The 26,484-nt window shown below is 42.7% G+C and overlaps 1 protein-coding gene and 2 non-coding genes across 9 annotated transcripts in view; 2 read left to right on the forward strand and 1 right to left on the reverse strand.

Annotated features, from left to right (window-relative positions):
* Positions 1-26,484, forward strand: part of LOC125881571 (partitioning defective 3 homolog) — a 420,073-nt gene that overhangs the window by 20,417 nt on the left and 373,172 nt on the right. The gene's annotated exons all lie outside the window — the stretch shown is intronic.
* trnaw-cca (transfer RNA tryptophan (anticodon CCA)) lies at positions 12,571-12,642 on the forward strand. The gene has a single exon. It is a non-coding gene; the product is annotated as a tRNA-Trp (tRNA).
* On the reverse strand, positions 24,631-24,702 carry trnaw-cca (transfer RNA tryptophan (anticodon CCA)). The gene has a single exon. It is a non-coding gene; the product is annotated as a tRNA-Trp (tRNA).

Consider the following 26,484-nt stretch of genomic DNA (forward strand, 5'->3'; position numbering starts at 1 on the left):
ATTGGCTTTTGATCCCACTAATGCACTCTGGGTCTTTCAACTCTCGTGCACGACACACATACACAAAGTCTTTTCTTTCACAGGATAAAGTAAACAGACATGGTCGTGTATAGTTGCTGCATAAGCTTTTATCAAACACCATTCAATTTACATTTTGATCTTGTATTAGTAAAACTGTACATTGTGCAAACATTATAATTTGGTATCAATGCTAGCATATAAAAATATCACTGTACTAAGTACTAGTGATCTGAGCACATTCATGACCTTGGCTTATGACCTGATGCCTTTTTAATAAAACCATTAATGTCTTGAGACTTAAAATCCTAAGTAAAGGATGTAAAATATCTCATTCCAAGATGTTTTTCAACCCCAGTTATAACTTTAAACTGGGTTTGGCTTAAGGACTTTTCAACATTCATTATTCATTCGGTATTCAGTATTCATTATCAGCATGAGCTTAATTTTTCATGCTGTTGATACAGCAGTTCCCTGGGTGCAGTTTAACCTGATTAACTCAATGATACTCAAAAGAGCCTTGTGCCAAAATGAGGTGCCTTGTGTGTTTCGAGCCCAGCATCTATTGATCTGCCATAATAGTCCTCATGAACTGTTCCCAACTGATTTGGAATCTATTATGTTGTCAAATTAAATCATTGTTATTCTGTTGATCTCAGGGCACTTGTTCATTTCCTTTGCTTAACAACTGAATAATCTATCCTCCCTGTGATACATGGTCTTCCTTTACTTTCTATTGTTTTGCATACACTGCAAACACATCTGCAAAAGAAAACCTGTTTCTCTGAAAAGTACCTGTCTGTCAGTGTCTGAAATAGGATATCATATTGACACAGTTATCCACATGCGATGTTGAAAATGTCGGTACTTTTACAGCTATTCCTTATTGAAATTCTTCAAAAAATATCTTCTGTATCACTGCTCATACTCTTGAGATGACTGGCATTCATATGAATCTGTTTGTCTGGGTTTTTCCCCAAACATCTGCCCACCAACATATCCTCTCAAACATCCAGACAGAGCTGTGAAATGAAAATGGCATGCTCAGGGCTACAGGAGAAAAGTAAATCCTTGTTGTTAGATGGGCTTGACGTTGGCGGGACTGTGGGATATTGCAATCATTTGGACAGATGTATTTTGAATCAAGCAGTGCAGTATGAGGAGGGTGATAGGAAAAAAGTTTGCCACTCTGCTAAACTGGATTCCTGTCTTTGTGAAGTTAATGAACACAAGAGAAAAGGTTTTGGCAGGTTTTGTGCTCTGGAGCTTAAAGTATTTAAAATCAAAGTTAGGACTTCCCCATGCTGGGAATTCACTCTTGTCTGTTCTCAGGGCTCTGATTCAAGGGTTTCTGTTGTGGAAATATACTCAAGTAGTCGGGAGTTCAGTGTGGCTTAACTCTGAATGATCCTTTGGATTGGTATTATCACTGTGAGTCAGTGCTTAAATTGGGTTGTTCCTGGTGTGTTTCCATTCAGCAGTCCTATCAAGTATGAATGAGATTGATGTTGAAAGTTCTGACTTTGGACCCTTAGCTAAAAATCCCTGATAAAGATTAATGGCCGCAATCTGCTAATTCTCTTGACATGCACACATCTAGATTTTGTTTGCTGATGCCATGTGTCCTGTTATTACCGTAACACAGAGCATCGCTATTTGACCTTGGCTGTAGCTTCATTGTGCGTGGCCTTTTGAGTACATGAACCAGTTCCTCATTGCTCTTCAACAAGGTCATTATGCGACTGCAGCCCAAGGCTACCAAATTTTTCATGAGAAAAATGATTCAGAGATGACTCAGTCTTTGTGTTATGTTGACTGAGATGCCTTTGATTTGGATTGCAATGCACCCTTAGGAGCAATAGTGTGATGAATGGATCGTTATTTGTCTGATGGACACCTAAGGAGAGCCACATCAAATACAACGAAATGACATCCTGACACTGTTTTCGCTGCAAGGATGGCTCCACTAGAAAGGCTTATTTATATCTGACTACAGTCTGCTTTGGTGGTCTGACAGATTGATAATGATTGTGATTTCATGTTGTTTGATTAATGATGTTGTGGTCTGTTGCTTTTATACTCACTTATGTTTGCAAGAAGAAAGTGTGCTAAAGTATAAACGTCTCAGGGCATCTAGTACATCATCTCCTTTTGGGCAAATTCATCAAACAATCCAATTATCTTGACAGTTTTTTAATCATAAAAATAAATTATGTCTGGCATTCCCCTACCTTTGTAAAGGCTGTTGCAGTGTAAAGAGGCTAAACAAAGGTGTTGGTTGTGGCATTATTTTGGTGTTGAAAAATGCCCCAGCGACGAGATCATCCCAAAGCACTAAGCTGTGAGCTCCTGGGCAGTCTGGGTTACTGTACACATTTTCATCTTCAACTTTGAATGACACTGTGTTTCTGCAAATGAGTTGTAAAGTCAGCTCATCTGGTTTTGATGGCCAACATGGAGATTTCACTGATGAATATGTAAAGTTACTGATTTATCTGTGCAGAGTAATTTCCTGCCCAGACATTTTTTCTGGTCACAGAACATGTTGTGGTATGATTAGTCGTCGCTTGGACCAAGAAATGGGGTCATTCGGTACAGAGTAAGGAAGTGCGGCTGACAGACATGGGAACTATTTATATGTGAAATAGGGTTCAGACACAGTGCCTTCATGTGTTTGTCCTGACCTTTCTCTGTGGTGAGGATTCATTAGAATGTATTTCTTTCCCGTAATTGCTCTTTCAATTTATCTTTGAGCTCGTATTTCACACACTGGGCACATGCTCATTACCCTTGGACCAAGTCGTCCGTGTGAAAATGTGCTGCAGTCTGAGGAATCTCAAACAGTTATTTCGGTACTTAAAAACCCTGCTACTTGTATGACTAAGGAGGTTTCTTCAGGACATGACTCATAGTCTTAAACTTCCATGTCATATAACAACAATGAGTAGTGAAAGTCAGCATGCTCAGCATGTACTATCATTTCCACTCCCCAAAAACAATTTAGAGACACTTCAGGCTGACTTGAAGACGTCATTAGGAATCATGGTTGGGTTTTTCTGCTCCTGTTGCTAGGGTAAGAGTTACAGTACATTGATAACAGATGGATTTCTGCTCCTCGTCTGCGTTCTGAGGCTGTGAGGATGCTGACTTGCCACTGACAGGCCAACCATCTCACACCCTATGATTAGAGATCAGTAATGCCTGAGGGCAGGAGACAGCCTGAAAAATAGCATGTGCTTCCTGCAAACAGATCCTCACATCGCTTAAACATATGCAGAAAAGATGGTGACCAGATATGATAGCTGATGATTTTGCAGCCTTTCGGTGAAGGACTGGAAATGCAACAGGCCCTCGGGAAGTGTGCCGGGTTTTTAAGCCAAATTCCACTGTGGCCAAAACAGTGGAATTACATCTGTCATGTGATGTCCTGTGGCCCAAATAGACTTTTTCCCATAGACTTACATGGTAACAGACATCTGTAAATCAGTGGATATATTTTTTGAGCATCACAGCCCCCCACAAAATGACTCGTTTGATTCTTAGAATTTGATCCATTCAGTCTGACAACATTTTGAAAGTCTAGAAGACGGAGCTGGCTACTACCACTAAACAGGAAGCAGCCGGCTCGGCCAGTGCAAGCGCACCTGCACCTGCTCTATGGCAGTGGTTCTCAACTGGTCAAGTCTCGGGGTCCAGATTTCGTCTTAGTCATTGGTTCAAGGTCCACACAGTTTAATCATTCAGCATCCTACTTGTGCTTGGTCATGTCGTCAAGCTAGTTTGCTAGTAGCTATCCGTTAGTCACTCAATGTACAGCAGGAAACAGCACTTCAAAATATACACTTTTGGACCACGACTCACCAGTTAGGAACCACTGCTGTATGGGATATGACAGTTGAACTTTTTTGGCCTCATGCACCACTAAGCAACTTTGATAGGAATGGATGCTGTATCCAGCTCTCTTTATACATCCAAGAAATGCATCCGCTGGATTAGATTATAATCTTGGGTACACCGGAGGGCATGTATTTTGTACTGGTAGGACAAAAGAGTGCTTTCTCTGAATGCTCAAAATGTCTACCAGGACAATATGTTTGTTTTTTGCGCGTCCTTGATTTGTGTATTTGCCTCCATCAAAAATAAGGAAAGTGGTCTAGGCCTACTGGGAAGTTTATAAACTCTTGAAAGCAGTTAGAGCTTTACCGTAAGCAAAAAAATTACCATTTCTTGACCAGAATTGGTTGTAGTTTAAACCTCTTCAAGGTATATGTGTTAACTTCTGTACAAAGACCTGAAGAAAGTGACTAGCACTGTCAAAGCCCAATAGATTTTCTTCGCAGAAGGCTGACTGGTAGTGGGTGTAAGGTATCCAAGATCACATTACACCACAGAGTCTGCTGACTGGTGTACCTCTGACAGAACAAGACCTCTGAGGTGTTTGTGTATACTAATGAATTTGAATACTTTCCCAAAACAAGGCTGTGTAAACACCCTCTATCTGTACAGTACATCTGTCAGACACGGCAACATCCTTACAAATTAGCCTAATGTTTGTTTTCGCTCTGGCATGTATTAGGCCTAATGGCGTCCTGGAGAGTGTCTAGGTGTGTGCGTACCTATGTTTCCTTGTATGTGATGTCAGGTGGAGGTGAATGATCTGGTTGAGCCGGTTTCTTACTGTCAGTGCCTGTCAACCAAACAGATATCCCAGCAACCCTGCTCTTTGCTAATGACAGAGTGCCCCAAGGCGCTTTCATCACCTTTTTTCAGTCTGTTGCCTGCAGTATTCCCAACAAAAACTCCTACCTGTCCCGTCAGTGCTCAGTTGATCCAGGGCCACATTTCAGGTCTTCCTTATGTGCCAAAACCAACCAAATCTGCCTTCTTATGCTCAATTTCATAGTCAAGAAGCATTGAAGCTCCTCTCTCCACATATTGATCTTTATGGCAGTCAGACTGGGTAACAATCCCCTTTGGAGTAGGCTTTAGCAATACTTCATCAATCCTGTGCAACTGTGAGCTTTGTTTCAGAAACCAGTCATCAGATTTCATTTAAAGAGCTGTTCTGGTTGAAATCCTTTGACCTTGACATGATTAGACCACATGGCTTGTGATCTGGAGTCAGTCACTGTAGAGCAGAGGGGCTTGGTTTGTACAGATCTGTCAGTTAGAAGCTGTGGATTAAAATAGCATGAAAAGCACATTGTTTTGTCCTTTGGAAACAAAACAGGTTCTCCAAATGGGAGGTGTTTGGTTTCTGCTTTGGCCAGGAATCGATTGAAAAATACACTGCTTTGGTTTGTGTCTGGCAGTACATTCTAGCTCAGAGGTAAACACACGCCAGCCCACTTGAACTCCCTCTGCTTGAGAGAATCTAGATCAAACTTGTGCTGTGTGCAGTTGGTCTGCACCTCTTCGTTTTCTCAAACAGATGCCACAATTTCCTCTCAAACCCCTGCACTCTCTCATATCACCACCCATAGATGCATTGACCCTGAAGTCTGTGCTGTGTGCATTTCCCCTCTCCAGTGGCTCTACTCTCACACCAAGCTTTCAACCGTGGTGGTCCTGAAGAGAGATTGATGGGCTCTCTTCCATTACTCACTGACTTTAATGAGAACAGCTTCAGTGAAAGTGCTGGGCAGAGGGGGAGGAGGGGCATTGGAGCAGTAAAGGGGTTGTAGGCAGTCAAACAAATACAATGCTACTTACATCACGTTATATCTCAGACTGAACCACAGCAACGTTGGCAGGCTGGTGGACCTGTCAGTGGCCTGTTGCGTTTGTTTGTTGGGTCATGGCACATCATAGAGAAAGCATTCACCACAGAGAATGGTGGTATAAGAGTAAAATTCATGGTCCTCATGGAAGTGTCCATGTTCTTCACACTTATGGCTGGTTTGAATCAACCCTGCAGGTTATTTTCGGCTCAGCGGCACCCCGTCTTCATGCACAGCCAAAGAGAATGAGATGTATTGAGGTTGCTTTACGTTACAATCTTGTTTCAAGCATCAGCAGGTTCTGAAATTACCTTGAACAGACGTGTGTGTACACGCACGTGTGTGAAAATTTCTACTCTCCCTGGCGTAATTGTGTCCCTAATTCACTCGTCGATAAACACTGAGCTCATTAGATTTAACCTTGCAGCACAGCCTCCGGTGCTTTCTCTCAACATCTTTTTTATTCTCTCTCAACCTCCTTCCCCTCTCTTTACCTCCCTTTGTTGTCTCCCATCTTTTATCCCCACCTCTTTTTTCTTCTATCCTCCTTATACACCTCCTGTGTTATGTTTTTTTTTTTCCTCTCTCCCTCACCTCTATCGCTTGGTTTCTTCTATCATTCTTACTTTAATGTCTCCTTCCACTGCGGATCGCTGTCAAAATGTCCGTCCATTGAGAGGTGATTGCGGTCCCGTCGTGCATGATGCTTTTATTATGCTATATATGCACACCCACCAATTCACACTCATTATGTGATCATTCATTTCAAATTTAATGTTGACAACACGTCAGAAACATTTTGAAAGATGTTTGGACATAAAAGCAACGAGCATGATGGCGGATCATGTTGAGACGTGAGTATAAAGTGGTGCAATGCATTCTGAGGTTTTAACGGTTGCACTGTTAGTCAATAGCAGACAGGAGAAAGTACTAGTAGTAGTAAGACTAGAAGGAGCAGTGGCATAATAGTCGCAGCCTGGAGACATGACATACTCAATATCGTCCACTGTTTCACTTCTTAAACTTAATATTTTCCAGCTGGTGCTCCTGTGGAGAGATGATGAAACCCACATGAGCGCGGTATTTCTGTGCTTTATCATAGTGAACATTTCACATGCAAAGCCCCTTTTTAGTGCACATCTTGAATGGCACTGCTTCTCTCTGCTTCACAGGCACTTCATTAGTTGTGGGTGGGTACCCTGAAAGTTAAATATAATGTTGTTATGCTTGGAAGACTCAGTTGCCATAAGAAGGGCAACATGGGAAAATCGGAAAATTACAAAGTAGAAACACAAGGAAGACGAATTATGTTTCTGACGTAAGGGATTTCCCTCTTTGTGACAGTTTGCACAGTTCTGGGGGAAAGTGGATCAGCAGTGACTGGAGTTTTTATTATAACGGTTTCCAAAGCAGAATATTTTCTTGGATGATAAACAAAATCGGAGACAGTGATTTATGGGTTTATATTATGCATGTCTAAAGAGGAAACTTGTCGCTTGGTGTTGACAGCATTAGTATGTTGCTGTTCTTGCATGCTGACATGTAACACCTCCAGATTTCTGCCTGTATAGAGATAATAGGGGATCAGTGTCCCTCAATCTGAATAATCTCAGACTCCATGATCTGACTTTAATAATGCTATATTCCAGCATTAGTCCATAATAGTACTAATAGTAAAGTAGTAATACATTAATGCAGGAAGTCTAATTCAGTGACACTGTGCAAACACACACATGTCTGCACACTTGCTCTTGCAGGCTGCTGACAGTGTGTGTGAGCCAAGCGTCTCCAACAGCCTTTGGCTTTGAATGCTGTTCATACTGCCAAGCTTCAAGACAGTGAACACAAAAGCAGCCGAGTGGCTAAGTGGCCATGTGTGTTTCCTCCTAACTCTGCTCTCAGAGTTGACACACCAAAATACAGAAGCAGATTGCATTCACTTGGAGAAGAAAAAAACAGCCTGTTTTTTAGATTAATGACATAGTTACTCATGATTCTGGAGAAAAAAAAGGCTCATAACTCTGATTATCCCACATTCGTAATGATCTCAATAAATCTGAGTAGAGTTGATGATGTGTGCATGTCACGTTGCACTTCCTAACATCTCAAACCAATGCTGAAGTAAAACTGGATTGAATTCAGTAGCTGTGTCACGTTGGCCCTCATCACCACCCAGATTTATTGAGATGCACATGTCAGAATTATAACACAATTACACCAGAATTATGAGATACTTGCTTGGATTGCACAAACCCAATTTGTGCAGCCACCTGTGATTCATTTGCTGAATGTTAATCTGCATGTTATATGAGCTGTGGTCGTGATGCATTTTCTAGAGAGGCTGCTGGAAGGTTAACAGGGAAAGTTTGTTGGGCACTGTTAAGGTGCACACACGTAGATTAATGTGGAGAAGTGCTTACGGAGTGCATGCGCTCAGCAAATCTTTGTCTGGATTAATGAAAGATTAAAATGCACTTCACAATGTTTGCAAAGTAAATGGAAGTCTATTCGTTATCATAGCACAGTAGTCAGCATGAGAATAGTAAATAGTTTCACCATGGCTCTGTGATACTTTACATAATAAATGCACAAGATGGATAATGGCACATGGCACCTACATTTAAGAGATACTACAGATTTTCAACCAGGTCTGTGGTGTCCTGGTGTCTTGGTGTCCCCTGTCTCGCCAGCTCTGGATGACCCATTTTGTGTCATCAATCAAGCCAAATGACGCGTTTCGAATCATCTGGCAGATTTTTGCTCACAGCATGGGCAGGGAGTTCCCAGAGATGGCAGCCTGCGGGGGATTTTAACACTGTTCATCTGCACACATTCCCCACACTGCAGTGACACAGACCCTTTGAAAAGCATGCTATTATGTGGTGAAAAGTCCTTGTGAAATCCCTGGCCTGGATCTTAAACTAATTAATCTAACGTCATGCTTTGATCCGTGTTTGTGTGACGCATCATTTGGCCGTCTGTCACTCTTTCATAACAAACAAGATCGAGTCCCATTGGCACTTGGCCACTTGTTAATGGAGGTGCTGATAGACGATGAGTATTACATCAGCGCAGCCGTTGCAAAGGATAATTACAAAATAATTGTGACATCTTAAAAAGCAGAGAAGAGGTAGGGTAATGTTGGGAAAGTATGAGATGAGCAGGTTGTTCACATGTATTCAGGTGAGGCTGTTTCCTCATGGCAGAAGGAGGCTTAGCCATGTTAAAATGTTAAAACCCTGGTGTGTGTGGGGCGTCGGTGGCTCAGTGGTAGAGCAGGCGCCCTATGTATAAGGCTGTTGCCGCAGCGGCCCGGGTTCGACTCCAGCCTGTGGCCCTTTGCTGCATGTCATTCCCTCTCTCTCTCTCCCCCCTTCACACTTGCTGTCTTATCAATTAAAGGCTTAACAATGCCCAAAAAATATCTTAAAAAAAAAAACCCTGGTGTGCAGCTTTGATCTTTGAAGGCCTTGCTCCATTACACTCACCTCGACATGATTTGAACACACAGCCTTTTGATCCCGAGTCAGATATGCTACCGCCGGATCACACAATCTTATTGACGCATCACAGCTCTCTTTTTTCTGAAATTGTTGCCTCTGTCAGGTTTACCAAAGATTACAGCAGATAGTTTGTGTGATTATCTCCGTCAGTTCTCTGCAGGTGTTTGTTTGATTGTGAGACATGAATTTGGCTGAAATCGAGGAGACAAATTGATCTTGGCTGAACTTTGATTGTGTTCATTCCTGATGTGAGATTTTCACCTTCTGAGATGTTCTAGCTGTAAATGTCCGTGTGCTGGAGGGCAGCTCTGAGGACCCTTACTCCCTAGATAGATTTACATGATGTTTGTTGGAAAATTAAAGCAACACATACCTTTCTGGAAATTTTACGCTTTTCTTTGTTTAGGTTAAAATGCTATTAATAAGCTGATGGCACACTAAAATGTAAGTGAATTCCACCAGACATAAAAACTCATAATTGTACCATTCTCATATGGTTCTAAGAAAATGCAATGATTGGCCGAGCATCCTGTCTGTCTGCCCCAGGTGGAGGCCTCTGACTGACAACACAGCATCCAGTTGCTAACGGTTAGCCTACTGTAGCCTAACGTAGCCTGAGCCTCTGTATTATCTTCCTTGTTTACTGTCAGTCACCAGTACTATCTAACGTTAGTGTTAACGTTACATTTTAAAACTCATCAGTCATCACTGACCACGAATAAGTTTCAAAACTCGGCGTTTGCGTTTGACTGCGCAGGACAGGTAACGTTATGTTTAGTTTAGTTATATATGACAACACAGCATCCAGTTGCTAATGGCTAACGTTAGCCTACTGTAGCGTAGCTTCTGAAACATTAACATTAATGTTTACTAGTAACTTACGAGTAACGTTAACGCTACTATCTAACATTAGCACTATAACCATATTCTAAAAGTCATCAGTCATCACTGACTCCGGTTGAGTTTTAAAACTCTGGGGTTGCGTTTGACTGTCTTGGTTGTAACGTTACACTCACTCTCCTCTTCTGTGTATCTAACGTTACCTTGTCAACGGCTACGTCTATCATAGACGTAATGAGGACGTAATGGAGGAGGGGGGAGTAGGCTTTTGGAGGGAGGTGGAGTTGCAGGAGGAGGGGGATGGGACTTTGGAGGGAGGCAGGGGTTGTGGATGTTAAAATCTTTTCTAAGTGCCGTGTGAAGTGCAAGAAGGGTAAGAGTTCCTTTAAACCCAGAAGCCTAGCCAGGAAGAAATATTAAGTGTTATAGAGAGTTTAGACAAGTTTACCATAGGTTTGTTCAGTGTGTTCAGCAAAGCTTTGACAATGTCACCATCTTAAGACAGTTTTTGTCCTTAAACTCATCCCTTGTATCTGTCTGGGAAGTTTGAATTTCACCGTCATTGTTCAAGAATAATACAACATGCAACATGCACTTTCTCTTTTTCCCTCTCCAGCTAATTACTCTGTCCATCTAAACTATTAAACACATCCTTTGTCCTTGATCTCTTTCCTTTCTCTCTGTCTCACTTTCACTCTTCAGTGTCCTCCTCCCTTCCTGTCTGCCTCTCTCACCTCATTTATAATCCCCACTCTCCTTTCACCCACACGGACGTTTCCCACTGAAGTCTCAAGTGCTTTTCCTATGTGCCGCCTGTTTCCTGTGCAGGGTCAATGAGCATTTCCCCAGCCACAAAGCAAACCCCTCTGTCACTCAGCGGGAAGGCGGCGTGCCAATACTAGACCAAAACATACTACCTGTTCGCTATGCACAATGGAAAAAGTGACATCAGAAGACGTAATTGTTTTCTCACTTTTTGCTCTAGCTTGTATTTGCTTTGCTCCATTGACGAGACAGGTTTGGCTGTCTTAAATGTCTGAGTAAAAGGTCATGATTTGTCCTGATAATTACAGTTCTCTGTTGTGTGTGGAGCACCAGGCTAAGCTGATGTAGAAAGCCTCTCAAATTACATAATGTGTCTACTCAGAGGAAAACAAATGGAAATCAGGAGACTGAAGTGGACCACCGCTGTAAAGTACTGCAGATACAATATATGCAATGTCTATGTAAAACAGTGTACTGATCACGAATCAGTGAATCAGAGCCCATGCTGTGGCAAGGTAGGATCGGTTTTCCGAAAGACAAGGTCAGATTTCAGTAGCACTTGTTAAATGTCTAAAGGTCTTCACCTAGCTCATTGTTGCTGTCCTCCTTTTCAGTATCGTCCTTTGCAAAAACAAGACCCTGCCTAAATGCCCTGCATGCTTGTTCTTCCAGCAGTCGTAAAAACTCACACGAACAGATCCAGATCCTCCAGAGACGTATTACTGTAAATAGAGCTGTTACTTCCAGGCTTATATTGAAATATGATCGTCCTCACATGCTCAAGGCTTCTAATTCCACTTTACTTTGTCGGTTCTTGTCCAAGCAATCACTTATTATCACCAGCTAATGGATGTTGTTAGAGAGCAGAGCTACGTTTGAGATTTGGCCCGGCTCTTTCTAAATACAGACGCACATGTGGCCTGTCTTTCTCCTTTTCTCTCTCTCTTTACACAGCTTTCTACCCATTGTTTACATCTCGTGTATTTTTGAGCCCATCACTTCACTGTAACTCTGTGGCTGTTTCAGACGTCAGTGTTTGTGGATTTTGGATGCCCGCCCCAGTGATTCTTTGGAAAGTGGCTTTCATCAGCACTCTCTGCCTGCCTCTTCCTTTTGTCCATCTGCGCCTGCATGCCTTTTTTTCCTGACAGAGATTCAGACGTTCAGGAGTTTCTGTCATAATGGAAACTCTTGGAAAAAGCAGTGTATTCTGTTAAGATACTTCTGATTGGACTATGTTTCCATTACCTGATGTTAAACTTTACCATTTATCATATAATCCATTCACTTCACTACAGTCGTATGATGGTATGACATGTTATTTAGATAATCACTCATTTTAAACACACACACACACACACACACACACACACACACACACACACACACACACACATCAGTCCTTTCTTTCTATGTATCTTCATTCATTTTATAGTCTCTATCTTTTATACTAAAAAGTTGTATGGCCAACAGCCAGGAGAGTTTGCCTTGAGTGACCTAGATTAACATATGGAAAGAAATGGCTTCCAGCTGTGGCATTCACTGCATGACACATTTCACAGCACTGCCTTTTGTCAGGTCACCATTAAGTGCTGTTATCTGACTAGAACTTCCTGTCATAAAGAAAGCGATGATAATAACAGGTTTCGATAGTCGAGACAGCGTGCCAATGTTATTGTAGTGACTTGAATTGGAAATATTAAGTTTTACCTCCAAGATGCCCAGACCTTGTGGCGCAACGGTAGCGCGTCTGACTCCAGATCAGAAGGTTGCGTGTTCAAATCACGTCAGGGTCAGTGATTTTTCAGGGCCTAAAGTGTTCATATTTAGGGAATGTATACAAAAGCTGAGCACTAAAAAAACAGACGTAAGGTGTTACCACTGTGAACGAGAAAACAGTACCTGTATGGACTTGTGTGTGATTTACTTGATGGTCATTCATGTTGTCATCTTGCTGCTGTGTGTGTTTCAATGGTGGAGCTGTAAACTGCTTTTTCAATCTTGACTGATATGCATAGTGTGGGACCGAGCTGCATAAGTTAACATGGACAGCGATATAATATCCATGTAGAATATAAACAAAGGGTTCCTGGTTTGAACCCCAGGGTGGGGGATCCCTTCTGTGTGGAGTTTGCATGTTCTCCCTGTGTCAGCGTGGGTTTCCTCCAGGTGCTCCAGCTTCCTCCCACAGTCCAAAGACATGCAGGTTAATTGGTGACTCTAAATTGTCCGTAGGTGTGAATGTGAGTGTGAATGGTTGTCTGTCTCTATGTGTCAGCCCTGTGATAGTCTGGTGACCTGTCCAGAGTGAACCCTGCCTCTCACCCAGTGTCAGCTGGGATAGGCTCCAGCATAGCCGTGACCCCCCCCCCCCAAGCAGTTACGGGAAATGAATGAAGTGTAGATTTTTGATTGATCTCCAAGTTGCATCGCTGCGTGCCTACAGTATGTGTCATGCATATTCCATAATGTCGGCACCATAAACATGCTTAGTATATAAGCAATGATTATTTTATCTTATTGTGTGTGTATCTCTATACCAGTGGTTCCCAGCCTTTTTCCTGAAGGGACCCCTTTTTTATTATTGAATGAACTGACGACCCCACACTGTGCAACACATTTTATGAATATTTCATATTACATTCAGTACACAACAATAACCGTACAGAGCAACTGATAAAGGTACAGTTATCCCAAATATGTAATGCAGTAACTGTGGAAGTAAAACAAGCTATTTGGACACATTTTGTGCACATTATTTCCTGTAAATATTACATTTTAGAAACTTTTTATAAAATTATCTGGATTCTATTTATTTTTTATTTTTAACAGTCTCATTCTTTTTGATGCATTCAGTGTTTTCTTCTCCCTGGCACTTGGCCTTTTTCTATCAGCTCTTTTGTTTTAACTGCAAACTTTCTTATGCCAGATGAGCTTGGGTCCAGGCCATTACTGTGCCCTTATCCTGTGAGTGTTTTTTTTTTTTAGTCTATATCAATTGTATTTAGTTTCTCCACAGAAATGAATAAAATACTGAGGTATAGGTTGACTTCATATTTTCAAAAAAAAAGTTCTCATACCCCTTAAAATCAAGAAGGCCTTGCCACACCCTGAGAAGCTTTGGCGACCCCTAATGGGGTTCCACAAGTTGGGAATCAGTGCTCTATACACTGTGAGAACTGGGGCAATGTTTTGACTTTTTTATGGAGCTGCTTACAGCTGGTCATTACCAGGGCAAACACTGCACTGTGGTATCTGGAAATACATTTCTTAGGCCATGCTGCGTCACGTCTGTTGTCACATCAAGTGGACACGTGGGCCTCTTTGGTTGTTAAAAGAAAACAGGTTCACTTTGCCTCCAATGTACGATGCACCAGCTGTGTGACAGTGGTATTAGAGCTTACAATGTATGGAATTAAAAAAACTCTTTGTTGAGTGCATAGCTAATTTTGTGTTGAGCAGTTGCAGTACAGATGTGGTGAGCATGGTGCACTGTCTCAACTCACAAGACCAAAGAGCTGCCACGCCCTCCTGCTGGCCTTTACACTCCGGGGATCTCAATGTCTGCTCTACATATGTTGTTCCTGAGCCTACAGGGATTTGCACACACACACACACACACACACACACACACACACACACACACACACACACACACACACACGCACACAGACAGGTCTCTCTTGATGAACGGATCCCCTCCTCCTTTCTTCGGTGTGAAGTGTGAGGTGTGTGCTCTTGTCTGAAGTGTGTAAGAGGCTTTCATGGTCACGGTCTGTTGCTTCTTCACAAACCATGACCAGCACACTCCTCAGTACACGTCAGAGTTTCTGGACTGGACATGTACGGCGAGGTCACATTACACAGTTGCCAACTTGAATCACAAATATAGCCACCGTTGAATGTGACAAAGGCCACGATAGGATGAATATCGGAGTACCCATGGCATAGATTATTGTCGCATTAAACTGCGTGACTAAACAATGACATCTGATTTTTTTCCCTGGCAAAATACAGATCAGTCAGATGAACGTCCTTCCTCTCGTATTTTACATTCCACAACTTGACACTGGACACCCCATCCTTAGATACGATGACAGAGCGAGCTGCCTCATTTCCTGACCGACTGAAGTTTACTCTTGTTTCTATAGCTGCTGTATGCAGTTTGACCATTTGTCAACATGACCACTGACATTATGTTTCTATTCATACACCACACAATAAGTGGTGCATAATGATGTTTGCTCCACATTTAGATCCCGGGCACCTCCTCCTCCTCCTGCACGCACACAATCATAAATCCTCGAAAACACTCCGTGACCTCTCTCTGTGTTCCACATCTGCAGACTGTGAAAGAGCTGTGTGTGTCGTGACATCTCCACTGTAGGTTGTCTGTTCTTTGGTGATTCACCCTGCGCTCTGTGTTTCTCTTGGCTCGTTTGGAGGTCCCATCTGGCAAGCATAACCTCTGTGCTTATGAAATAATAAACAAAAGTGTGCCGAAATTGTGCTGACTGACTGCTGCCTCTATAAGAAGACAAAGAGCCTCGCAGTCAGTGCTCGGCCAGTTTTACTGAACCAGCAGGCCTTCACTTGCAGGGACGACACTGAGCTTTAACGCAGTTTGCAGCATTTTGTAGCCAATGTCAGACAGCTTAATTAATTTCTGTCTCAGATTCTTTGCTTAATCCATCATACAATAATACACAGATATTTCACATCTGCACCAAATCGGACTGTTCCTCTTCCCAGTCCAAGGCTGAGCAGATGGCCTGGACGGGACGTCTCCCTCGGGGTCTGAGACTGAAATGTCCTCTCAGTAATATGACACCCTCAGCCTCTGCTTCTGTTGGTTGATTTCTGATAAGCATTTGAAGCTGACAGACTCATTATTAACCCCGCAAAGGAGACTGTCATTTTGCTTTTTCCCGTCCTCAGGGAGGACAGAGGTCAGAGTCAACTTGAGAACTGTGTCTCTAAGAAGTCTGTGTTTTGTTAAAGGCACTTCAGCGGGGCAGTGGAAACAGAATAATGGCGGTTACTATGGCCCTGTGTTGCCTGGCAGTGCTTATCTGGCTATCAGGGATCACTAAAAGTAATTTATATTATTACGATTTCTATAAGTTTGGGACAAATTAAACTTGTATTTAAACTTCATATTAGCAAATACATTCATGCTTTGCATCTGCATTTAGCCATCATTTTCTCTTTAGTGCACCCCGGTTGCCAAATCATGCATGTCCCATATTCCCGGAAATCTTTGATGCCCAAGACAGTAAATGTGTGTGTATGCATGTGTGTGTAAAGCCCTCCTGCTGTTGCTAATGACCACTTGTCTCAGATGGGATGAAACAAGCTGCCTATCCTAAGCCTCCAGACAGATTGCTAATGAACACGCTAATAAAAATGTGACTTTGTGATGCAAGCCAAAATGCAGACTGCTAGCTAAGCTTTGGTGTTAATTTTTTTGTCAATAAGTACAGCAACCTACATTTTGGCCATTAAGTAAAGCACTGATGGACCATAAGGAGAGTATCATCTTTAAAAAACATGCTTTGAAAAACAGCAAACTGATGTTAATGTTATTTAATTTTCTGTCACACAAAAACAGTGTGCGTTATTTTTTAAAGTCTGCCATGCCTCTTAATCACTCGCACATCCTGTCTGAAGGTTTCCTCTTTAATTGGCTTAATGATGTATCATTATGAAACTACTCAATGAGATCCTCATGTGATAATGTCTGTTTTAATTTGTTAGTGAAACCTTCATCACAGCAGCAGCTCCAGCCCATGCTGAGCCACAAGGCAGCGTGTCTGCCCTATGCGGACACACGCACGCACGCACGCACGCACACACACACACACACACACATACATGCAAGCAGTCCGACCTGTTTTTTATCCAGACCAGATGCTCAGCTTTCCACGTCGGACTTATCACGAGGGGTGATATGTGCAGTTGTAGTCCAGGAGGAACAAGGTTTAGGGACTACAAATCCCCTGCTCAAGCAGATCGCACAGCAGGGCAGACGACTCCAGAGGTTGATCCGAACGTACAACTCATCCCAAATCAGAGAGCTTGGAAAATCAGGTGCCATTTATCCAACGAATGGCTGTTCCTTTGACTTATAGTGACAGCAGGATATTTTCTCTGGCTCTCTGCCTCCCTCCCCTCCACAGCTATAGTACGAGTCTCCAGAGAGTCGACAGTAGTCTCTGCTCTGGCTCAGTGTGTGTAGGTGTGGCAGATATTTGGAGGGTCTCTGTGTTAAGAGGCTGCAGATTTTGGCTCTGTGTTTGACAGGCTGGTCTGTATTACCAGCTTGATCCCTTGTTAACCTCTCTGGCGCTGATACTGCCACTTGTGTAGCACACAGAGTGGGAAATGTTAGCTGCTGGCCAAAATAAATACACATACATCTCTTTAAGCCTTTCATATGTGCCTGTGCTACAAACATATCCATCGTCCAAAGTCATTAATATTTTAGTTCGCCCTTTTAAAATGATGTTCCTTCATAAAAGTGAAACTTTCTGCCAGTTGTGTGGGAAACTTAAGCTTGTTTCCATTTGAAAAAGTAGTTGAGAGGAATGACTCATTAAAGAACTTGGTTCTTTTGGGCTCTCTGAGCGCTCTGTTCAAGTCTAAATGCAAGATGTTGTTTAGTGCAGCTGAGCCGCTAACCCACATAATGCACATTAAACTGAATTGTTGAATGAGCTGAATGATTTATCATGAAGTATGTTGTTTATTGGAGCAGTGAGATAATGAGTGGGGAAGTTTAAGACCTTGTGAATTTGTAGATGGCACATTTTTTAGAGCAACAAGCCGCTATATGGGCGGCATGGTGATGCAGTGGTTAACATTGTCCCCTCTATGCAGAGCTTGCATGTTCTCCCCGTGTCAGCGTGGGTTTCCTCCAGGTGCTCCAGCTTCCTCCCACAGTCCAAAGACATGCAGGTTAATTGGTGACTCTAAATTGTCCGTAGGTGTGAATGTGAGTGTGAATGGTTGTCTGTCTCTATGTGTCAGCCCTGTGATAGTCTGGTGACCTGTCCAGGGTGAACCCTGCCTCTCGCCTAATGTCAGCTGGTCAACTTTGAGCTTCACACAACTAATGTTACTCAACAGTTATCAACAGACTTAATGACAGAGTCGAGCCATTTTGGTGTCAGTGTGAGATTAACAGCTCGGCGTCAGATACTAATGACAGCTGCAAGGCTTCTGCCCAAATGGCAAAATTTAATGAGCAGGGATGGGATCATGTTGTGATGGTTTAGCTTGTGCTAACTGAACAGTGAGAGCAGGAAGAGAGCCGCTCACTGGGACAGTCTTTCAACGGCATCAACAGCTTTTTGTCGACAATTAGCTGTCACAGTCTCCACCCTGCTACAATCAGAGATAGATCCTAATTTTGTGGGAAACACTGAGTGCTCCTAGTAATAAGCTTCAAATCTGTAGCAGCAACACAATTAGGGATGGGCATTTAAGTAACTTCCATTCTCAAGTACTTGGATTATATTGTTATAGAGCACTCGAGTACTTGCAAAAAAAAAATCTAATGTAAGAAGAGGAATGTAAATTGGCCAGTAATTTTCATTTGCTGCTGTTAGCATGACGCAAGTTAAGCACAGAACTGAACCATCTCCTGAGCTGCTCTCCACAGTAGCACGAGCTAACACAGCAGCTGTGACTGACGTCCCACACCAAGCAATTTAATAGTCCCAAAAAACTGCTGTATATGTGCACGCAGGTGGACTCTCACCAACTGTTCCTGGGTGCAGAGGTCACACTCCCGCAGCAGTAGTTCCATGGTAAACAGAGAGGGACAGTGAGACAAGTCCTACTAAAGTGTGACTAAAATAAGATTTCAATCATGAGGTCAACCCGACTGTCTCTGTGTTTTTGTGGCAGAGCACCCCTGTCTTTGTTTGTCTTTCTGGGCGGAGTGGATGCATTTTTCTCTCAGAAACAAAGTTGTAAAGTTTTATGCGTGCCCAATTTTGGCGTCTGCAGCTCCTTACAATGTGTGAAAATCTATAAACTTAATTACCAGCAATACCACGAAAGTTCTCCATGGGCATTAAATGTAAATGATTTTGAGTCCCCAGTGCTGTTTCTTGGCTCCGTGCTGCACACTATAGACATGCTCATATGGATAACAACATGCAGGAGGCCTCCGGTGTGTGTATAGTTGCATGTATGTGTGTAGCAGGGTGTCATATTTCTCTCAGCGTTGTACTCTGCAGGTCGTTTTGGGCAGGCAGGGCATCAATAATGCAGAGACCCTAGGGGTGACTTTGTCTCAGAGGAATACCAGTGTAAGGCTTCCCTCAGTATACTAGCTCTGTAGCCCATTACTATCTGCCTACACACACACAGGCTGTACTTAGCCCACAGTTTGGGAGCTATGTTTCACCAGGAAGCATTTGTTATGCCCCGAAGGGATGCTTCCATTTTAGTGAGCTAAAACAAACTTTGTGAACTAAACTAAGCTGGATAATCAACTGTTGTCTTACACAAACAAGAGTTTGTCTCAGCCCCAACCTATGATGTCAACCAGCCAACTCGTCTGCTCGGGTGATTAGAGCTAAAGACGGCTTTTATAAACAACAACAAAGTAGCTCCTTATAAATAACAGTGTCAGCTCCACAGGGAAATTTCGACTAGCACCCATTCTTGAGTCTGAGGCAAAACATGGCCCACCAAAAGAAAAAACGCTTAAAATTATGAATGATCAACACACGTAGGCCTATTATGTTTCTGGGGTGAATTTTTAATTGATGATTTTTAAAGACCAGTCATTGGGGTTTTTAGCCTTTCATTGATGGGACGCAAGGACAAGGCCTTTGTACATGGGGCACCTGCTCTACCAGGTGAGCTACTAGGCGCCCTGAAACATAATTTTTGAAGGATTTTTATAGATAAAATAAATATGAATTATAAAATATTTTGATCTGCTTTCGTTTTTTAACCTCGAAACTTGGCTGTGTCCCAGACACAAATTCACAACTTCAAACCATTTTAAAAATGTGTGAAAAGGCCTCAAAATCTAAGGCCCTGTTTAGACGACAGCGGTTTCTCTAAAAACGGAAAAGTCTGTCCTTTGCGTTTTAGAAAACTTCCTTGTTTATATGACGACGTTATTGAAACGATCTCCATTCACACAAAGCCGCAAAATTGAGTAAGGTAAAGCTGCAGTACCGGAGGCTGCAGTTTCAGGACCGCAGTTTTAGGACCGTTTAATTTTCCGAGCAGAGGCTGCAACCTGAAGTTTATTTTTATTTTTTTTGCTATACCCAAATACTTTTTTCTTATCAAATAGTTATAATCAGTGTTGGGCAGTAACGCGTAATTTGATTGATGAAGCCCAGGTAACTATACATTACCACTGCAGGTCCTCTCCGCTCCTCTCACCTACACTTGAGCACCCGTTCTGGGATACACAGTGTCGGCCTGCCCGGCCTGACCTCCGCAGTCCTCTCCACTCCGAGAAGAGCAGAGACGACCGCAACCGTGTAAACAATCAGCCAAAACGCCACTAAAGTTTACCATTTTCAGTTGAAATCGTTGTCGTATTGGTGTTAGTGGCTTAGTGGTAGAGCAGGCGCCCCATGTACAAGGCTGTTGCAGCAGTGGCCTGGGTTCGAATCCAGCCTGTGGCCCTTTGCTGCATGTCATCCCTCTTTCTCTCCCCCCTTCACGCTTGCCTGTCCTGTCCATTAAAGGCAAAATGACCCAAGAAAAGAAATTGTCATATAAACGGGACCTAAAACTAGAGGCACGTACATAACATTGGTGTAGGAATGTACTGCTATTATCATACTTTTTTTTAAATATATATTTTTTGTGGAAATGTTGGCCTGTTAAAGATGTGTACCAGATTTTTGTCACCTCCATCAGATTTCTACACAAGCATCATTTAATCAGGCACAAAGCTCAAGCGTAAATTATATCACAAGGACTCCTGTCTCACTCCCTGGTTTTCCAAAAAGTGGGAATGCTGCTCAGGTGCTGGTTAGCTTTACTGATAAATTCCTTAAATAATATTGCTATTGGGAGTGTCTCAACCAAAACATGTCAACTCCGTAGACCTGCTAAACAAAACTAAATAAGAAATATGGTTTAAAAATAAGCATTTTCATTAGCATTAACAGAACTCATGGCAACTTTGAAAAACAAAATGGCCTCGCACTACGGCTGCTGTGAAATTAATAAATTAAAATAAGTATTTAACTTACTGTCAACTCCGTCAGATCTTACCTTTGACATCCATTATGTATGCTATATAAGGAGAAAATTAAATCACTGCTAGATTGGCCCATTACAAGTTTTAATAGCCAAGACTTTGATGTTTTAAAATGTATTTTCCCATCCTTACTGAAGAATCAAAACTCAAAAACTCCACAAAATAAGGTTTTATCCCAATTTTCAAGAATTAGTGCCAGACAACAAAGGCAGTAACTACAGCAGAACTCCCCAAATATCTCATTTTGTATTTCTTTGCATGTGAGAAGATTTCTGCAGCGTATTAAGAATGACATAAATGTGCAATCATTGTCTCAGGATTTTGGTAAATCTGTCAGTAAAGTTGGCTGTTTCATGAGAATGAGTAGGGTTTGAGGCTTTTGTTTGTCTTCATCAGCTGCACATTCTTGAACTGCTGGTGCCTTTGGTGTGTGTGTGTGTGTGTGTGTGTGTGTGTGTGTGTGTGTGTGTGTGTGTGTGTTTGTGTAGCATACACACACCCACCCAAACCCTGATTACAATGACATTATTTATTCTATTTTTCTGTGACTGTCACTCTTGATTTAAGATGTAAGGACTTACTCTCTTAGAAACTTTTTTTTTGCATTTCATACACAGGAAATATAAGCTGCACCTCACACGACCTTGTAGTAGTCGCAGCAGCCTGCTACTGTCCTACAACTTCTACTTTGCATTTGTTTTACTTTCACCTGATAGCAGCAGTGAACGTTTTTTGCACAGATAAGGAGCTAGAGAGATGTGTGCCTGTGTGTGTGTGTGTGTGTGTGTGTGTGTGTGTGTGTGTGCGCAGCACTAGAGAGGCAGAGAGCGTTTGTGACTCGAGTGTTTATGACTCACAGGGGAGAACATACACTCCATAAATCACAGCCGTTATTGTGCTGCAGAGCACCAACTCTTTAAAGGGGGAGGTTGAGAGGTTGGACTACTGGCTTGATGTGGTGATTCACGGGGAGGGCTGTAGCTACTCCCAGAGGTCAGAGGTCAAAGCCCAGTAGTGGAGCCTAAACTCTGTGCACAGGCAGGGAAAGTCTGTAGATTGAGCAGTCTTCTCTAATGGACTTGTTGAGATTTTAGTGAGATTTTGGTGGTAATCTTTACATCAGTATTTGCCCAACAACATAAATTGCCGCGCTAAGACTGTGAGTGGCAACAGAAGTAGTTTTTTATTTGCGCAGAGTGTTTAAATTAAAGCAAGTCTTAAGGTTTTGCATAAGAATTTAACCCCCAGTTTTAGTGGCAGTGAGTCTGACAGTTCTTTAAGTTTTAATATCACTTCAGGGCTAGATCTTCAAAACTCCAGTGGGTTTGAAAATTATCCCTCATTTTTCTCCAGCTTCTTGGCTTCTACTGACATTTCAAATGGTTTTATTACTTAAACTGACGCCTCAACATCAGGGGTCAAAGTCAGACCCACCACTGGGGTGTGACATGCTGCTGTCTCTTTTAATCTGGCTTGTCCTGCAAGTTAGGGCAGGTGCAAGGTGCAGGTGCCACTGTGGATGGGGATGTAGTGTTGAGGCCTGGCCAGGACCATGGCTGGGTTCAACAAGGTGAGATTGTGAGCCAAGATCAGAGCCTGCTGTCGTCATAAAGAGTGTGCCTTGCTGCCACCACTGTAGACGAGCTAAGACCACCATTAGGGGGGACTATGTAGTACTGATTAAGACAAAGCTAGGCTGAATCTAAATGTCCACACTTCACTGCACTTGCAGACGCGCTGACTTTGCGGGCATGTTCCTGGGAAGTCTGGGAGTGCGGAGGGCTGTCCCAGATCCACAATTCATCCAGTCCACAAGAGGCCTAATGCAGACTTTCTGCAGACTTCCACAGGCTTGGAGTGCAGACCTCAGCAGACTTCACCAATTTAATTGCCCACAATCCATTCCGTAACATGGTAGTTTTTTTTTTTTCAATAGCCGACCAATAAACAAAACTTATGTGTATCTTCAACAGTTACTGTAGCCTATTAAAAAAGAAATATATAGGCTATAGGGAATCAAAATGCATTGTATTATTGCAGCTTACCCTCAAGGCTAGAAAATTGGCCGACGAGCTTCTGATATAACTAATAGGCCTACACGATTTATTTAGTCATAGCTCGGTCCTTACAAACATCTGTGTTTGAATGTCTGCAGTCTGTATGTTATACAGAAATGTATTTTGTTCACTCACAAAACAACCCTATACATAGGATTTATATCTCGTTATCTGCAGTGACAGATGAGCAGACAGAATGTGACAGCAGTTACCATGATTGTAATGGCTGCTTGAACGTTTCCATGGCAGCGAGTAAAACAGTCTCAAGGGCTGTCCATCAGCAGCTTGCAGTGTCTGCCCTCTCAGACTTTACATGATGATGGTGAACTAGTCACAGTACGTACATACGACTGAAGTCTGTGAGGGATCGGTCTACAAGTCCAGAGAGTGAACATTTGGATTCAGCCGCAGACCCTCAATGACTCAGAGCCACACCTTGGGCATGGCGTGCTGCTGGCTGTGGTTATGCTGTGTATCCATGCACAGAAGGTGGGGTCAGGGCCGTATTGATCCATCAGGTCGGGTGGTAGTGATGTCTAACACCTCTACTTTATCCAGCTGTTACGCTGTCTTCTGCTTCACCGTTACTACGATAATGGATTCATGCTTGACCGTTTTTTTTCTGTAATAGTTTTTGGAATGTTTAACTTTGTTTTTTAGGAGGGATTCAGTCTGTGTCTGTGGAAAGGCCTGAGCACATGATGTCATTATGGAGCTAGCTTATTTGAGACTTCTAGGCTCTGTGGTTTGCACTGAAGCGTTATCTTTCTGCTAAAGCAAGCACACAGTAAGCACGTTTATGGTTTGTTAATCTCTTTCAAAGAGTGCAAAGACCTCTGAGGCCTTTGTTTTGGCAGATTCTCCATCAATATGTTGACGCCTTCGGGGGCCAGTGGGCCTTCACATTTTAAGGACAAAAATGTATGGCTTGGTGAAGAACCTTCAACTGGTTCCTCTCATCATAAATTGTTTTCTGATGCGAAATGTTGCGTACATTAGAGTGAGCAGCAAGCATAACCAAACGTTTTGAAGGTATGACATCACTCTCACTTTAAATTAATTGAAACATGTCAATATGAAGATATTTTAACATCTACAGATTCTATAGACATCACTTTACTTTCCAGCTTTTTAACTACACTGATTCATTTGCACTTCAACACCTTTAAAAGAGTGATAAGATAATGGGAACAGCACTGTTCTCACATGTCACTCATCGCTCCCACTGTCTCAGTTTACAGAGCAGAGCTTGTCGATGCCATCTTTAGAAGATTACATGTGTCCTGTAAACTGCTGCTTGTGGTTTGTGTATCTGTATCACGGTACTTCAAATGCTTGACATACCCCAATGCTAATCAGTGAGAAACATATGTGTGATGACTTCGTCAGAATCCACAAGTCTGGCTGGCGTCGCGATTCATGGATCATACTTTCCAAGTTTATTTATGTGACCTGGCCTGATCTTTGCCTTCAAAAGTCACTGACCCCGACGTGATTTGAACACGCAACCTTCTGATCTGGAGTCAGACGCGCTACCGTTGCGCCACGAGGTCCTGCTATAGCTGTGGACATTTGAGACTTCATCTTGCTGCTGACATTTCCCCCCGTGGGAATTGTAACACTTGCAGGAGCTAATGCAGCAATTATAACACACACACACACGGGCGCATATTCACTCTTTCTTGCACACACTTTCTCACACTCTCCTCCCTCCCCCAGTTTCCTCCAGGGCACCAGTCTTTGTGTGGTCTCTGACAGGAACAGGCAACCCGCTCTGGTACAAAGACACAGATAATGGGGTGAAGAGAGCTATTGTCTGGGCTTATGTCGTAAAGTGTGTGTCTGTGTGTGTGTGACACAGAGAACAACCACCTCTCTGTTATCCCTCACCCTCTACGGTGGATCAGATAAGAGGATACCTGATCAGGCTAGGGTGGTGGTATGTCACTCATGCAATGTATGAATGAATGAGTAAAGCTCAGTAGTGACTAAGCAGGTCACTGGGGCAGGAGCTAAATGACCGTCAGACAATACACACTGGCGCACCCTGCATATCTGCTCATGTCTGCTCTGCCCAATACTGAAGTCTCTCAGCCTGCTGCAGACCTGTTCAGTGTCGACATAGCTGGGATTATTCTGACTGCATGTAAATCCACCTGCTCCTTTTTCAGTGTCTTAAATTTGCAAAATTCTGCTGCTTATGTAACCAGATCTTCCATTTACATTTTCCTCACGATTCAAGTCTGGCTCAAGTTGCACTGCTGCTGCTGCTCAGTTTGCATGCTGTGCATTCCTGTGCTGTTACATTTGGCAATGCCACATGAAGACATATCAAACTACCATGACATTTGCACTTTATAGTGAAACATAGGTCCCTTCGCATGAGTTTTGGAGTCTAACGACAGTATTTGAAAGACATGTTGAAGATATATTTGTCAAGTTTTGGCATGTAATATGACAGGGATCTAATTATAGTCCAGCTTGGTTATGAAGTTCCCAAGTGGTTGCAGTATGTTACCATACCTGTCAAGTGTCACATGTAATATATTTGGTGTTTTAGTTGGCATCTCATGGTTTCATGTCATGGCAATAAAAAAGTGGGTGTTGTTCTCCTAGTTTTGTGCTTTAGCTCTGTGGAGGCTGAGACTTTGCGTCTGACTTGAGAATGTTCAACTCTGTTGTTTCAGTTTACAAGACATCGATGTAACTCGAGAGTGTTGATTATCTCAGGTTATACTGGTTTCTCCAGGTTTTACCTAATCTTTCTTCCTGTTTGCATTAAGGTGGACAGATATGTGCTGTTCTCACACTCAGCTTTACATACAGCTCCACACATACACGGCTCAGCTTGTCAGAAAGCTGTACTTGTCAGATGTGTTTTGTCCCCGTGGTTTTGTCCCTTTTTAATGATGAAATAATGCAGTACTGTCCCATTGTTTCTGTTAGGTACCAAGTTAGGGCCTGTCCCAATACCCACACTTCCCCTAGAAATACCCACTTGCATTTGGTTGTGCGCGATCACGTTTAGGCTAGTGGTGTCCCAAAACAGAATTGAGGTAGTGGAAGTGGTAGATGGCTAGATTCCAAGGGAGCCCCAACCCACACTTTCAATGAAGTGGAAGACGAAATTTCCTAGAACACATTGCGAAGTCAGCAACTTTGTTACTGTACGATCTGAATGTAGGCTGTACAGACAACAGATGGTTGGACTAGCGTAAACTCATCAACAACTGGGTTGAACACAGCGTCAAAATACTTAAACGAATCGACTTACCCGAACAAAATCGATCAGAACTAGAAGACGTCGTAGGTGCCGTCTTCTCGGATGGAGAAGA

Source organism: Epinephelus fuscoguttatus, linkage group LG21 (genome assembly GCF_011397635.1).
Source record: "Epinephelus fuscoguttatus linkage group LG21, E.fuscoguttatus.final_Chr_v1".
NCBI classification, from domain to species: Eukaryota; Metazoa; Chordata; class Actinopteri; order Perciformes; family Serranidae; genus Epinephelus; species Epinephelus fuscoguttatus.